This window comes from Sorex fumeus, unplaced genomic scaffold (genome assembly GCF_029834395.1).
Source record: "Sorex fumeus unplaced genomic scaffold, SorFum_2.1 ptg000149l, whole genome shotgun sequence".
NCBI classification, from domain to species: Eukaryota; Metazoa; Chordata; class Mammalia; order Eulipotyphla; family Soricidae; genus Sorex; species Sorex fumeus.
The window spans coordinates 4,929,104-4,942,907 of record NW_026606206.1 but is presented as its reverse complement, the minus strand read 5'-3'; positions in this window follow the sequence as shown (position 1 = coordinate 4,942,907).

The window sequence follows — 13,804 nt, the reverse complement described above, 5'->3', positions numbered from 1 at the left end:
AGCCCAGCCGAGCCAGGTTGGATTCCTCTGCCCCTCTCGGAGAGCCCGACAAGCTACCGAGAGTATCTTCCCAAATATACCGAGAGTATACTCAATATGCCAAACACAGTAACACCAAGTCTCACAATGGAGACATTACTGGGCCTGCTTGAGCAAATCGATGAACAACGGGAGGACAGTGCTACAGTTCTATGAAACAAGAAAAGATACACAATCTAGAATATCATACTATTTAAAAAATTTTGAATGACAAATGGTTACATAATAAAGGAGAAAAATAGCGTGAAATTTTATAGAGAGAAAGGTGACCTAGAATGGTTATCCCGCCCCTCCCCCGCAGATATAAACCCAGTGCTGTGCTCAGGCTGTGCTCCTGGGTTTGTGCTCAGAGGCCACACCTGGTGGTGTTTGGGGAACTGAACATTTGCAGGCTCAGCTGCTTGCCAGGCAAATGCCTTATCCAATGTACCATCTCCCTGGCCCAACTTATTTCTTTCACGATGTGGGAGAAGATTGTTTTGTTCACTGTTGTGACTTCTGAGTTTAGAAATGAGCTCAACATACAGTAATTACTGAATTAGTGTCTGGCGACATTGACTCTGGTGTGTACCACTGGTGGCTCACACTTGACTGTGACTTAAAACAGATTTCAGTGCTGGGGCTGGAGAGATAGCACAGTAGGTAGGGCGTTTGCCTTGCACGCAGCCAACATGGCCAACCCTGGTTCGATTCCCAGCATCCCATATGGTCCCCCGAGCACTGCCAGGAGTAATTCCTGAATGCATGAACCAGGAGTAACCCCTGAGAATCGCTGGGTGTGACCCAAAAAGAAAAAAAAAACAGATTTCAGTGCTAGAATCAGCATGTTAAATTAATGAAAAAATGCCATTTATTGGCCACTTGTAAATCAATAGTTTGATCATTTAAACAACATATGTGTAACTAGCCACACATTTCCCTTTAGGCCTAGTTCTATAGAGAGGAATGTAGTTTTTTTTTTAATTAATTTTTTTTTTATTAGTGAAACACCATGAGGTACAGTTGTAGATTTACAATTTTTTGTGCTTGGGTTTCGATTATACAATGATCAAATGCCCATCCCTCCACCAGTGCCCATGTTCCACCACCATGGATAATATCCCTCCCACCCCCATCCCTCCCATCTCACCCTGCCTCTGTGGCAGGGCAATCCCTTGTGTTCTCTCTCTCCTCTTGGATGTTGTGGTCTGCAAAAGAGGCATCGAGTGGCAAACATGTTCAGTCCATAGTCCACTTTCGACATGCATCTCCCCTCCTGGGAGGATCCTCCAAACACCCTTTCTTTGGTGTTCCCTTCTCTATCTGAGCTGCCCTTTGAGAGGAATGTAGTTTCAAGATATGGCCCTTACTCCCAAAGGACCTTAGAGCCTGGAATTGGAAAATAACATGGACCAAATTTATTTAGAAATAAGACAATAGAGGGGCTGGAGCAACAGCACAGCGGGTAGGGTGTTTGCCTTGCACGCGGCCAACACGGGTTCGATTCCCAGCATCCCATATGGTCCCCTGAGCACCGCCAGGGGTAATTCCTGAGAGAAGAGCCAGGAGTAACCCCTGTGCATTACCGGGTGTGATCCAAAAAGCAAAAATAAATAAATAAATAAATAAAGCAATATAGAATGAAATAAAAATACAAGGTTGGGCCAGGGCAGTATACAGTGGGTAGGATGCTTGCCTTGCATGTAGCTGACCGGGTTCAATCCCTGCATTTCATAGAGTCCCTCTGAGCACTGCCAGAAGTAAGCTGTAAGAGCAGAGCCAGAAACAACCCCTGAGCCTCATCGGCCATGCCTCTACCACAATTAAAGAAACACAAGGTGGTGGTGCTGGACAGAGCAGGGATTATTAAGGTGTTCGCTGTGCATGTTTGACTGATCTGGATTTGGTCCCTGGAATCACGTGGTTCCCAAGCAACATTGGGAAAGGTCGGGCTGCCCCGTCCCCCGGCAGCACATTGGGGCACCTTGTATTCCCTGAATTTCAGGACCAGTGAGGCATCACATCCGAGAGGCCTTGCAGGGAGTCAGCCAGGTTGGATGAGAACTGCTGTGGGTGGCCCCTGGGCTTCCTGAACACCACTAGGGAGCACCCACCCCCTCCCCTCCCCCACTGTGCCAATATAAAGTGGTAGCTCGTAAAGAGAATAGACATTGAGACAAATCAAAAGTCAAAAGAGAAAGGACACTCTTTTTTTTTCTTTTTAAACTTTTTTTTATCGAATTACTGTGAGATAGACCCTTACAAAGGTGTTCGTGATTGGATTTCAGTCATACAGAAGTCCAACACCCACCCTCCGCCAGTGCCCATTTCCCAGCACCAGTGTCCCCAGTTGTAGACTTACAGATTTTCGTGCTTGGGTTTCGATTATACAATCATCCAATACCCATCCCTCCACCAGTGCCCATTTCCCAACACCACGGATCCCAGTATCCCTCCCACCCCCCATCCCACCCCAGCCCACCCTGCCTCTGTGGCAGGGCAAGGATTATCCCTTTACCTACTTTTAACACTCAGTTCTTGTTCAGCATGATCACGCCCAGCTATTATAGGAGAAAGGATATTCTTTTTTTTTTTAATTTTCTCTTTTTATTGAACCACTGTGGGATACAGTCACAAAGTTTCCATGATTGAATTTCAGTCTTACAATAATCAAACACCTATCCCTCCACCAGTGTATATTTTCCACCACCAATGTCCCCAGGCTGGAGCGAAAGCACAGCGGGTAGGGCGTCTGCCTTGCACGCAGCCAACATGGCCGACCCGAGTTCGATTCCTCCGCCCCTCTCGGAGAGCCCGGCAAGCTACCGAGAGTATTCGATATGCCAGACACAGTAACAACAAAGTCTCCAATGGAGACGTTACTGGGCCCGCTCGAGCAAATCGATGATCAACGGGAGGGCCTTTACTTACTTACTTTAATGTCCCCAGGAGCCCTCCTGCCCCCCCACCTCACCCCTCCCCCTGCCTCCATGGCAGACAATTCTTTTTTTAAAACTAAAAAAAAATTTATTGAATCACCATGATAGTTACAAGCTTTCATGTTTGGATTGCAATCACACAATGATCAAACACCCATCCCTCCACCAGTGCACGTTCCCCACCACCAATATCCCCGGTATACCCCCCTCCCAACCTCCCTCCCCTGCCTCCATGGCAGACAATATTCTCCATATTCTCTCTCTACGTTTGGGCATTATGGTTGTGAAACAGATACTGACAGGCTATCACGTTTGGTCCTTGATCTACTTTCAGCACACATCTCCCATCCCGACCGATTCCTCCAAACATCATTTTCTTAGTGATCCCTTCTCTATTCCAGCTGCCTTCTCCCCTCTGCTCATGAGGCAGGCTTCCAGCTATGGAGCAATCTTCCTGTCCCCTGTATCTACTATCCTTCGGTGACAGCCTCATGTTATGTTGTTTTATACTCCACAAATGAGTGCAATTCTTCTAGGTCTGCCCCTCTCTTTCTGACTCATTTCACTTAGCTTGATCCTCTCCAAGACAATCCTTCTGACTCTCTCTCTACTTTGGAGTATTGCGGTTTGTAATACAGATAGTGAGAGGCCATCATGTTTGTTCCTTTATCTACTTTCAGCACACATCTCCCATCTGAAGCACTCCCTCTAACCATCATTAACTAAGTGATCCTTCCTCTATTCCATCCGCCTTCTCCCCCAGCTCATGAGGCAGGCTTCCAATAGTGGAGCAATCTTCCTGGCCCTTGTCTCTACTGACCTTGGGTGTTAGACACATATTGAATTATTTTATATTGAAAGGACACCCTTGAATGGGCACGGGAAGAAAATATTTTTCTTTTTCTTTCCTTCTAGTTTTATTTTGGGTGAGGCTGGGGACTGGAACCCATGTCTTCTGAAATGCAAACACTCTAACCTCAAGGAATTTTGTTTGCTTGGGGGCCACACCCAGTGATGCTCAGGGGTTAAGCCTGCCTCTGCACTTGTGAACTTGAATTGGCAGTGCTTGGGAGACCATATGGGGTGGTCTGGGGCTTGAACCTGAGTTAGCCGTGTGCAAGTAGCCTGCTGGACTATTGCTTCACCCACCATAAGACATTTTTTCAGAGAGTTCCTGAACAATCTAGAGTAGCTGGTGGATGTGATCTGAGGTGCTGGTTGGTTACAGAAGATATGTCAATAAAAACCTGTTGGCGAGGTATGGGTGAGAGGGCCTGGGGTGGCCCAGCATGGGGATCCCCACAGGTCATAATGGGAACTGAGGTTGGGGATGGCTTTGCAGTATGTACAGAAATTGGAGCTTGGAACCGGAGTGATAGTGCAGTGGGTAGGGCATGTGGCTGGCCCGAGTTCAATCCCGGCACCTTGTATGGTCCCCTGAGCCCTGTATGGTCACCTGAGCCAGGAGTAAGCCCTGAGCACCTCTGGGTGGGGCCCATCCACACCCTGTCCCTTCCCCCCTTCCAAAAAGCAAAAGAGAGAAAGAAATTGGGGCTGTGATGGAACTGAGGAGTGGGGTGAGAGTGAAGGGGGAACCCCAGAGATGTCTTTAGCTTCTGCTGCATCGTGGGGGAGAAAGGGATTCAGGGCAGCTTGTCCACAGATAAGGCTCTGGGCAGGAAAGTAGAAGCCTTATACCAGAGACAAAGGCTGGCCTTTAAGAATAAACCCTTAGGGGCTGGATCGATAGCACAGCAGGTAGGGCGTCTGCCTTGCACGCGGCCAACCGGGGCTTGATTCCCAGCATCCCATATTGTCCCTCGAGCACTGCCAGGAGTAATTCCTGAGTGCAGAGCCAGGAGTAACCCCTGTGCATCGCAGGGTGTGACCCCCCCGCAAAAAAGCAAAATTAAAAAAAAAGAATAAACCCTTAAACGGCTAGAGAGATAGTACAGCAGGTAGAGCACTTTCCTTGCATGCTACCAACCTGGGGTTCAATCCCCAGCACCCCATATCCTCCCCCAGGCGCCACCAGGAGTGGTCTCTAAGTGTAATTGTAACCATAGTAACCAGGAGTAAGTACTGAGCACCATGAAATGTAACAGCCCCCCTCCCCCTCCCTGCAAATAGAAAGAGGAGGAGGAGGAGGAGGAGGAGGAGGAGGAGGAGGAGAGGAAGAAGAAGAAGAAGAAGAAGAAGAAGAAGAAGAAGAAGAAGAAGAAGAAGAAGAAGAAGAGGAAGAGGAAGAAGAAGAAGAAGAAGAAGAAGAAGAAGAAGAAGAAGAAGAAGAAGAAGAAGAAGAAGAAGAAGAAGAAGAAGAAGAAGAAATGAAATCTTGAGTGTTCAGGAACTTGCTAGAGATTTTGAGAATTCTGAGGCTTGTTTTTGCTTTTTATCTTTCTTAGTTAGGGTTTTGGGGATCATTTTATAGGCCATTACCTTCCTTAGCCAGATAAGTCTTTTTGTATATTTGGGTCTGGATTCGTGTAAACATTTAACAAGTAAACAATATCGCTGTCTGGTTCAGACTCTGTGGGAAACAGTGTGGAGATTTCTCAAAAAAAATGTAAGAATAGGGGGACCAGAGTGACAGTACAGTGGGAAGGGTGCTTGCCTTGCACATGGTTGACCTGGGTTCGATTCCCTGCATCCCATATATTCCCCTGAGCCTCTCTACAAGTGATTCCTGAGTGCAGAGCCAAGAATAAGCCCTGAGAACAGCTGGGTTTGGCCTAAAACACAAACACAGACCAAAACAGAAAAAGGAGTGTTAGAACCAGGCCAGAGACATAGTATTAGGGATAAAGTGCTTGCCTTGCAAGTGGCCTAAAGATTTGATCCCTGTCCTGCAACTGTATATGGTCCCCTGAGCAGCAGCAGGTGTGATCTCTGAGCACAGAGCCAGGAGTAAGCCCTGAGAGCCTCTAGGGATGGCCAAAAATCATAAATAAATAAAATCATATGTACACACACACACATGCACTCATGCACACAATGGAATACTATGCCGCTATAAGAGAAAATTGAAATTTTGCAATTCACTGCAAGAGTGGAGGGCATCATTTAAAGTGAAATGAGTCAGATGGCGAGGGCAAATACTAGATGATCCTACTCATCTGTGGTACACAGAGGACCAAAACAAGGGCCTGAAAGTATTGAGTGGCGACACACCCTTGACCTTGGGTTAGAAACTAGATCACCAAGCAGTGGGGCGAGTTGAGTGGAGGGAATAAAGAGATGGACTAGAGGTGACATGGGACATTGATAAAGGTCTTCAGCACTTTGTTGGTAAAGGTCCCATAATTCTGTACATTGAAACCTTAAACATTGACATTATGTAACTATGTTACCTAAACAATAATATAATTAAAAAATAAAGATGACTGGATTAAAAAAAATGTGTCGTATATACCAAATGGAATACTACTCAGCTATAAAAAAGATGAAATGAAAACGTTTGCAATGGCACAGAAGAGGAGAGGGCATTAGGCTTAATGAAATAAAAAGCCAGAGGAGAAAAATAAAAATTTAAAGTAACTTGAATGTGTTATAACATTTCATAATGTTTTATTATTTATTTTAAGTTTTTGGGCCACAGCCAGTGAGTGATTCTCAGGGGCTCCTCTTGGCTCTGTGCTCAGGAATTACTCCTGGTGCGCTTGGGAGACCATGTGGAATACCAGGAATCGAACCCCGGTCAGCTGTGCAAGGCAATCGCCCTACCGGCTGTACTGTCTCTCCAGCTCCTCATAATGTTTTAGTTATACCTGGCTGCAGGTTTAGCAGAGTAAGCTCCTCTCCTGCCCATCCGTGCCCCAAGTGCTCAGAGGTGAAGATGAAGGTTTCTTCCGTGAAGTCTCAGCCGTGTGACAGCAGTGCTTACAAGTATGTTTTGCTTAAGGCGTAACAATGGTGTTTAAACAAACGCTTTGCTGGTCTCTGAGGCCCTATCATGTCAACGGACTACTGTGTATGCCTGTTAGAATGTGTTCACATCTGTTTGGAGCCATGACTTACTCTCTAAAACCCAAACGATAGGGACAGAGTACTTGGAGTCTATGAATTCTATCCCTGCTGCCTCTCTTGTTTTCTGTGTGATCTTTTGAAGCAGCTTTTAGTGATGGATGAGAGTTCAATTTCTCAAACACCTGTTCTAATTCTAGTTCCAGTTAGGACTTGAAATTTCATCTTAACTATGATTTGTAAATATCTTTCCATGTTATGCACAGTTGAATTTTTGAAATTCATTGTGAACAAAGAAAGGACCTTCTTTCAAGGTTTTTCTCTCTTTAATAGACTGAGGTAGGAAGAACACAAGAAGAAATGGGAAAAATGTGCTCCGAGGTGAGTCTTCTCAGTCCACTCAAGTCTGCTTTCACAAAAGCAGTGAATGCTAGTTTACAATGAGAGATTCCCCTGCCCACCGCCACCCTGTCTTTCTGGAAGCAGCTACTTCAGTTTCAACATGACGTTGCTACTGGAACTTAGGAGGCCTGACTGGATGGAGATGAATGACTTCTGCATCGGATGAGACTCCCATGAAGACGGAGAAGGGAACCAGTTGACAACTGTGGAAGTTTATCAAATAACACAGCACCACTTAAGCAAGTGCTTCATGTGCACTCTCTCTCATCTGTCACTACTGAACATTGGAGTGTACTTGATTAATGATTCGCTAAGGTCCTTTGCTAAAATTTTGGAATTATTGAATAAGTGTTTGATTATTTTGGACCAGGGACCAGGGATAACTCAGTGATAGAATATTTGTCTTGCATGTGTGAGGACATATGTTCCATGCCTGGCACACACACAATATTTATAATATTAATATCAAATATTATTATATTATAATATTATTATATTATATTATATTATATTATATTATTAAGGGCTGGAGTGATAGCACAGTGGTAGGGCGTTTGCCTTGCACACAGCCAGCCCTGCTGAGCCGGGTTCGGTCTTCCGCCCCTCTCAGAGAGTATCTCGCCCACTTGGCAAAGCCTGGCAAGCTCCCCGTGATGTATTCGATATGCCAAACACAGTAACAACAAAGTCTCCAATGGAGACGTTACTGGGCCCGCTCGAGCAAATCGATGAACAACGGGAGGACATCCTTATTATATTATTATATAATATAAAGTATATATTATTTTAATATAAATAAAAACACATACATGTATATTATATATGTGTGTATATAATATACGTCAGGGGCTGAATATAGAATTCAACAGGGTGGAGCACTTACTGTGCGTGCAAGGGCCTCAGCTTGATCCTTGGCATCTTATGGTCCTCTGAGCACCACCAGAACCTGGGCACAAGACCATGATAGACCCTGAACACTACTGGGTATGGTCCTAATTTTATCTATCTATCTATCTATCTATCTATCTATCTATCTATCTATCTATTTTCATCTCACCCGGTGATGCTCAGGGGTTCCTCCTGGCTCTGCACTCAGGAATCACTCCTGGCGGTGCTCAGGGGACCATATGGGATGCTGGGGATCGAACCTGGGTCGGCCCTGTGCAAGGCAAAGGCCCTACCCGCTGTGCTATCGCTCCAGCTCCGCAAATTTTATTTTTAAAGATGTCATTTTGGGGCAGAAAAAAAATTGTATAGCAGATGGGGCATTTGTCTTGCATGGAGCTGACCTGGGTTCGATCCTCGAGATTCCATATGGTCCCCCGAGGACAGCCAGGAATAATTCCTGAGTGCAGAGCCAGGAGTAATCCCTGAATATTGCTTGGTGTGACCCCCTCTCCAAAAACATTTTTCAGAGAAAGAGGTCATTTTGCTATTTTCATTAAAATAATTGCAAACATTAGTTAAGAAGAGAAGTGGATAAAAAAAAATAAAAAATAAAAAAATAAAAAAAAATTAAATTAAATTAAAAAAAATTTAAAAAAAAGAAGAGAAGTGGAAACTAACTAGATGTCTTCCTGGCCACAAACTTTGTATTTTTTTTGTATCAATTCGATTCCTTGGGGAAAACTATTATTACAACAAAAGTAAAATTTAATTATGCTTTTATCAGATTAAGTATGAAAATGTTATTAATAAAACTTTAATGCTATACAAACATCATATAAATTTATAGAAATACAGAAATAAAATTTAACATTTAGGAATAAAATCTTTTCACAAAGTATCCTTTAGACAAAATGTGACTGTTTAAGCGAGTGGTCTAAAATTTCCTGATTTTTATTTGTTTTTCTGTGCATAGTACATTATAATTACTTTCTTTTACTCCTGTGCTTAAAAAAAAATAGAGGATTTGTTTTGTTTCGTTTTTCTTTTTGGGTCACACCCAGCGATGCATAGGGGTTAGTCCTGGCTCTGCACTCAGGAATTATCCCTGGCGGTGCTCAGGGGACCATATGGGATGCTGGGAATCGAACCCGGGTCGGCTGCATGCGAGACAAATGCCCTACCCGCTGTATTATCGCTCTAGCCCAGGATTTTTTTATAAATAATAGCGGCAAGTTTTTCTGTAGTAGTTGTAACAAAATTTGTTATTTACTTAGCCTGCTTAATATGTATGCCTCTGAAGCAGAATGCTTATAATTCTGGAAGCTTAGAAAAACGAACTTCTATTTTCGCAAACATTTATTAATGTTGTAGAATCTATAGCCTAAAATATTTTCAAGCCACGTCTGCTCTGGCTAAAACTTGGTAGCGTCCAAAAACACTCAAGAATATTTTACTGGTTTTCCTCTTCTTCCAATTTTTCAATTATCAACATGCTTAAATCTGGGTTTAAAAAGAATGCATTGTTATCTCCCTCAAATAACTAAGAATTAGTTTTCTCAAATTTTCTTTTTTAAAAAAAAGTCACGCATTGAGCTAGATTTATGCGTGAAAAATTTCACCCCGAAGAATAATATTTTTGGAAAGGAGTGAAAACAAAACTTTGAATAGAGGCGGGGGTGTCACTGTAAGTGAAGGCAAAATGGTTGTAATTGCCAGATCTCTTCTGTGGAGCCAAAGTCACCGTTACACTCAATTAGGCAGCCCCTTTTCTGGTGTCTTCACTTGAATAATATCAGAAATTCAGAAACCGGATCCTGTAGCCAGAAAGGAAAACTAAAACACGTGTAAAGCAAGGACATTCAATGTTAAAAAAAAGTTTTATCTTCAGTCAGGAACAGATATCTTTGAATGGCTTTCTTAAAAAATGTTTTTAAAAACACCAACAATCCACTGGGACAAATTAAAAATAAGGGAGGAGGTGTGTGGGAACACTGAAATGAAACATTACATCTGGTTGACATTTAAATGAAGCTGCCAGAGTACAAACGAATTTTAGGATGACAACGCTAGCGACATGTCTTTAAACGAAAGTGAGGCGGAAGAAATTGGCCAAGCAAATCTTCACACCATATGGAAGGGAATCATCAATATTTATTGCATTATAGGTTTGCCAAGTGACGCAGAACATTTGGGAATCCCACAGGGAATGCCATAACTGGAACATGATTTTGTGCTTTCATATAGTGGATGTGTACCAAAGCCAGATATAGTTCTTTTGGAAGTAAACAAACTAAATCTACTGACTTTGTAAGTTTAAGTAGATGAAAGTTTAAATGTGCACATGTGCATGTCCCGGGCAAACTGGGACAGAGAAACACTGCAGAAAACAAAACTAAACTTAAGAGCAGCACTCTTCCGTGAGCGACTAGGAAGACATCTGTTGATAGGTGCAGTGAAGAAGTCGGAGGCTGGGCTCATTGTGTGATTTTATTTCAGGTCAACGAATAAAATTCTGTGAGTGGGAGGAACTTTACCAATAGGTTAGACCCAGGGCTGAGGCAAGGTCTTTGCTCCAAGAAATAATTCCAGGTCCCTATAGTATATCAATCCTAAACCGTGCAACAAGAGAATAGATAATATCTAACGGAAACAGAGTCTCAACAGAACTGACTTTCCAAGGTGCGGGATGAGAACAGGGAAGGATTTTAGGGACTGTGATTTAAATATTGGCACATTGATGGTGGGTGTGGTGTGGCCATGTGGTATCCCTAAACATTTAAAGATTTACACTCTTGTAAAACAAGGAGACCTCAATTGAAGAAAGATTTTTAAAAACACAACGTTAAATTGTGCATTAGAGGAAGTTTCCCAAGTTGGGTGGAAAAGCAGGTAACAACCTAGAACCGTGGTTCACTTCTGCCTCCTGCGTCCAATTCACTGGCATTAAGAGAAGTAACCAAATAATGAGTGTTTTGTCGAGATGATCTAGCACAAGGTTTGAACTCTAGGAATCATCAGATCTGAGCCTCAGAAATCCCATTCCGTTGACATAATACAATCTTAGCAACTTGGTTAATGTGCAAATTATAAGAATTACAATTTTTTGATGCGTTCTTATGAACGGGAAGGGCCAGAAAGAATGGCCAAGACAGCAGTTGAATCTGGCTAATAGACCAGAGCTAATATTAGAAAAGTGGACAATATACTAGTTAACCCACTTTTGTATACTATAAAAATTTTGCATTGTTTAATGTGTAAATAAAAGAAAATTGGTTGAGTGCAGGGGACACTGGTTGAGGGTATGGTGTTGGAATTTTATATGTGTGAAAATTTATCACCAACTGTAAATCACAGTGCCTACATTTTTAAAAAGGAAAAAAAAAAGAAAGAAAATAAGCTTTTTAAGTGGAAAACCATCCTTCATCAACTGAGACAAGAGAACTCATCATGATCCTGTCCTTTCCAGCCCAGTAAGTTTCTCTGGAAGTGAATGAAAAACATTTGGATGAATCTATTTGTTTAGCAAGATTTTATTACCTTTCTACATCTCTCTTTTTCAAAGTGACAGTAATCTTTTTTTTTTTTCGTGAGGTTTCCTTAGAAATCAATAAGAAATCTCTGTAAACATGCTGAGCTCTGTTCCCTGATAGCTACAAGGGCTATTACACACTAGATCTTTTTTATTTACGAAGGAACGTAATGACACGGCATTTGAGAGAAAGGCATTGCTTGAACAATCATTAACAGAAACCAGTATTTCCCTCTGTGACTGCTGGCAAGGATCAGCTTACTAGATTTTATAAACTTGCTATTCAGTGCATGATGTTCCCAATTTGAAAGTTAACAAAATAAGCTAAAAGGGACTTGATACCATATGTTCAAAATGATTAGTGATTATTCAAAGAATTCTTTCAAATTTTACCTTGAGGAGCTGCAGCAGGTAAGGTGCTGGTCTTCCTCGGAGGCCGACCTGATTTAGACCCCTGGCATCCCATGTGGTCCCCTGAGAACTGGCAGGAGTAATCCCTGAGCACCCCTGGGTATGAATAAAAATACATATATATGTATGTTTTGAATTTGGAATGTTACTGGTATAAACAATGAATAATATCTGCTACTTCTACTTTACAGACGACCTACTGAGGCTTGGAGAGGCGGAGTTGTCCAAATTTTTTCAGGGACCCCAGAAATAATTTGGGAGTCTTCTGTGTTTTCAGAGCCCAGGATGGATAGTCTGTGTGACTTTCGGAGATCTCTGTATTATGTGGGTTTCCCGTTGGGTCATTTCCCTATAGTCTTACCGGCTACAAAGTGAAATTGTGAAAATCTGTTCCCCAGTGAAGGTGGCCTTCATTAAAATAATTGCAAACATTAGTTAAGAAGAGAAGCGGGTAAAAAAAAATAATAAAAAAATAAAAATAAAAATAAAAAATGCTCCTCTGGGCGTGGTGTGCGTGCAGAGACCCGCCAAGGAGAGACTGCAGTGGGGAGTCTGCACGTGGACCCGGAACAGAGGGCAGGACCAAGTATGGATGTGAAGAGTTTGGCCCGGGCAGATCCACAGAGTTCCTTGGGGTAGTGAAACTTCAAGTCTTGGGACAGTCCTCAGCTTTTTTCCCTGCAGCAGGGTCCCAGCTCCGCGGTGGCATGTGGGAAACGCGCTGGAATGACTTCCCATTCAGAACCCCTAATGGTCCCAAGGTCCTGTGCCCTGAGCTGGGCAGTCTCTGGGAACGTGCTGCTTTAATCGTGCAATGGCCAAAGGCCAAGTTGGAAGCAGCTGGCACCGAATGTGACAAACGGTGAGTAGGTCGGTAATAACTGTGGCCCCCCCATCTCCTCCCCATCAACCCTGACACAGTCAACCCTGGAAAGGACCCTTCTCCTTGCAAGGAGAAACTTTTTTGTTTTGTTTTGGTTTTGTGGGTCACACCTGGCGATGCACAGGGGTTACGCCTGGCACTGCACTCAGGAGTTACTTTTTGGGTCACACCTGGCGATGTACAGGAGTTACTCCTGGCTTTGCACTCAGGAGTTACTCCTTGCGGTGCTCAGGGGACCATATAGGATGCTGGGAATCGAACCCTTACCCGCTGTGCTCCAGCCCCACAAGGAGAAACTTCAAAGGCTGGGCGGGAGCAAGAGCCACGGGTTCTGCCCCCAAAGCAGCGGACCCCCAACAATTCCTCTTTCTGGCGCCAGCCCGAGGGCTCTGCAAACTTCTAAGTCATTGCATTCTTCAGAGCGGCGATTCTGGGTGCAGAAGCGGGTCCCGGGAGGGGGCCAAGACTCAAGACCTCGGGTACCGCTGGGTCCCTTAGTCCCGGGATGGGGGTCTCGGTGGTCCCAGGCTGAGCTGCCCCACAGCGCCCCCGCGCGGCCTGTACTCGAAGGGCGGGCGCACCCGCAGTGCGTTCCCGGGGGTCCAGGCTTGTGACCGCTGCTGCGACCCCCGCCCGGGCTGTTGCTGGCTGGACGCAAGGCACGCGGCTGCGGACCACTGGGCACTGGAGGAGGATCAAAGCATTCTTGCGCAGCCTGAAGCGTCCAGGGTTGCAGTTTTGTTAGCCTGGCCTCACCTCGCCAATAAATTT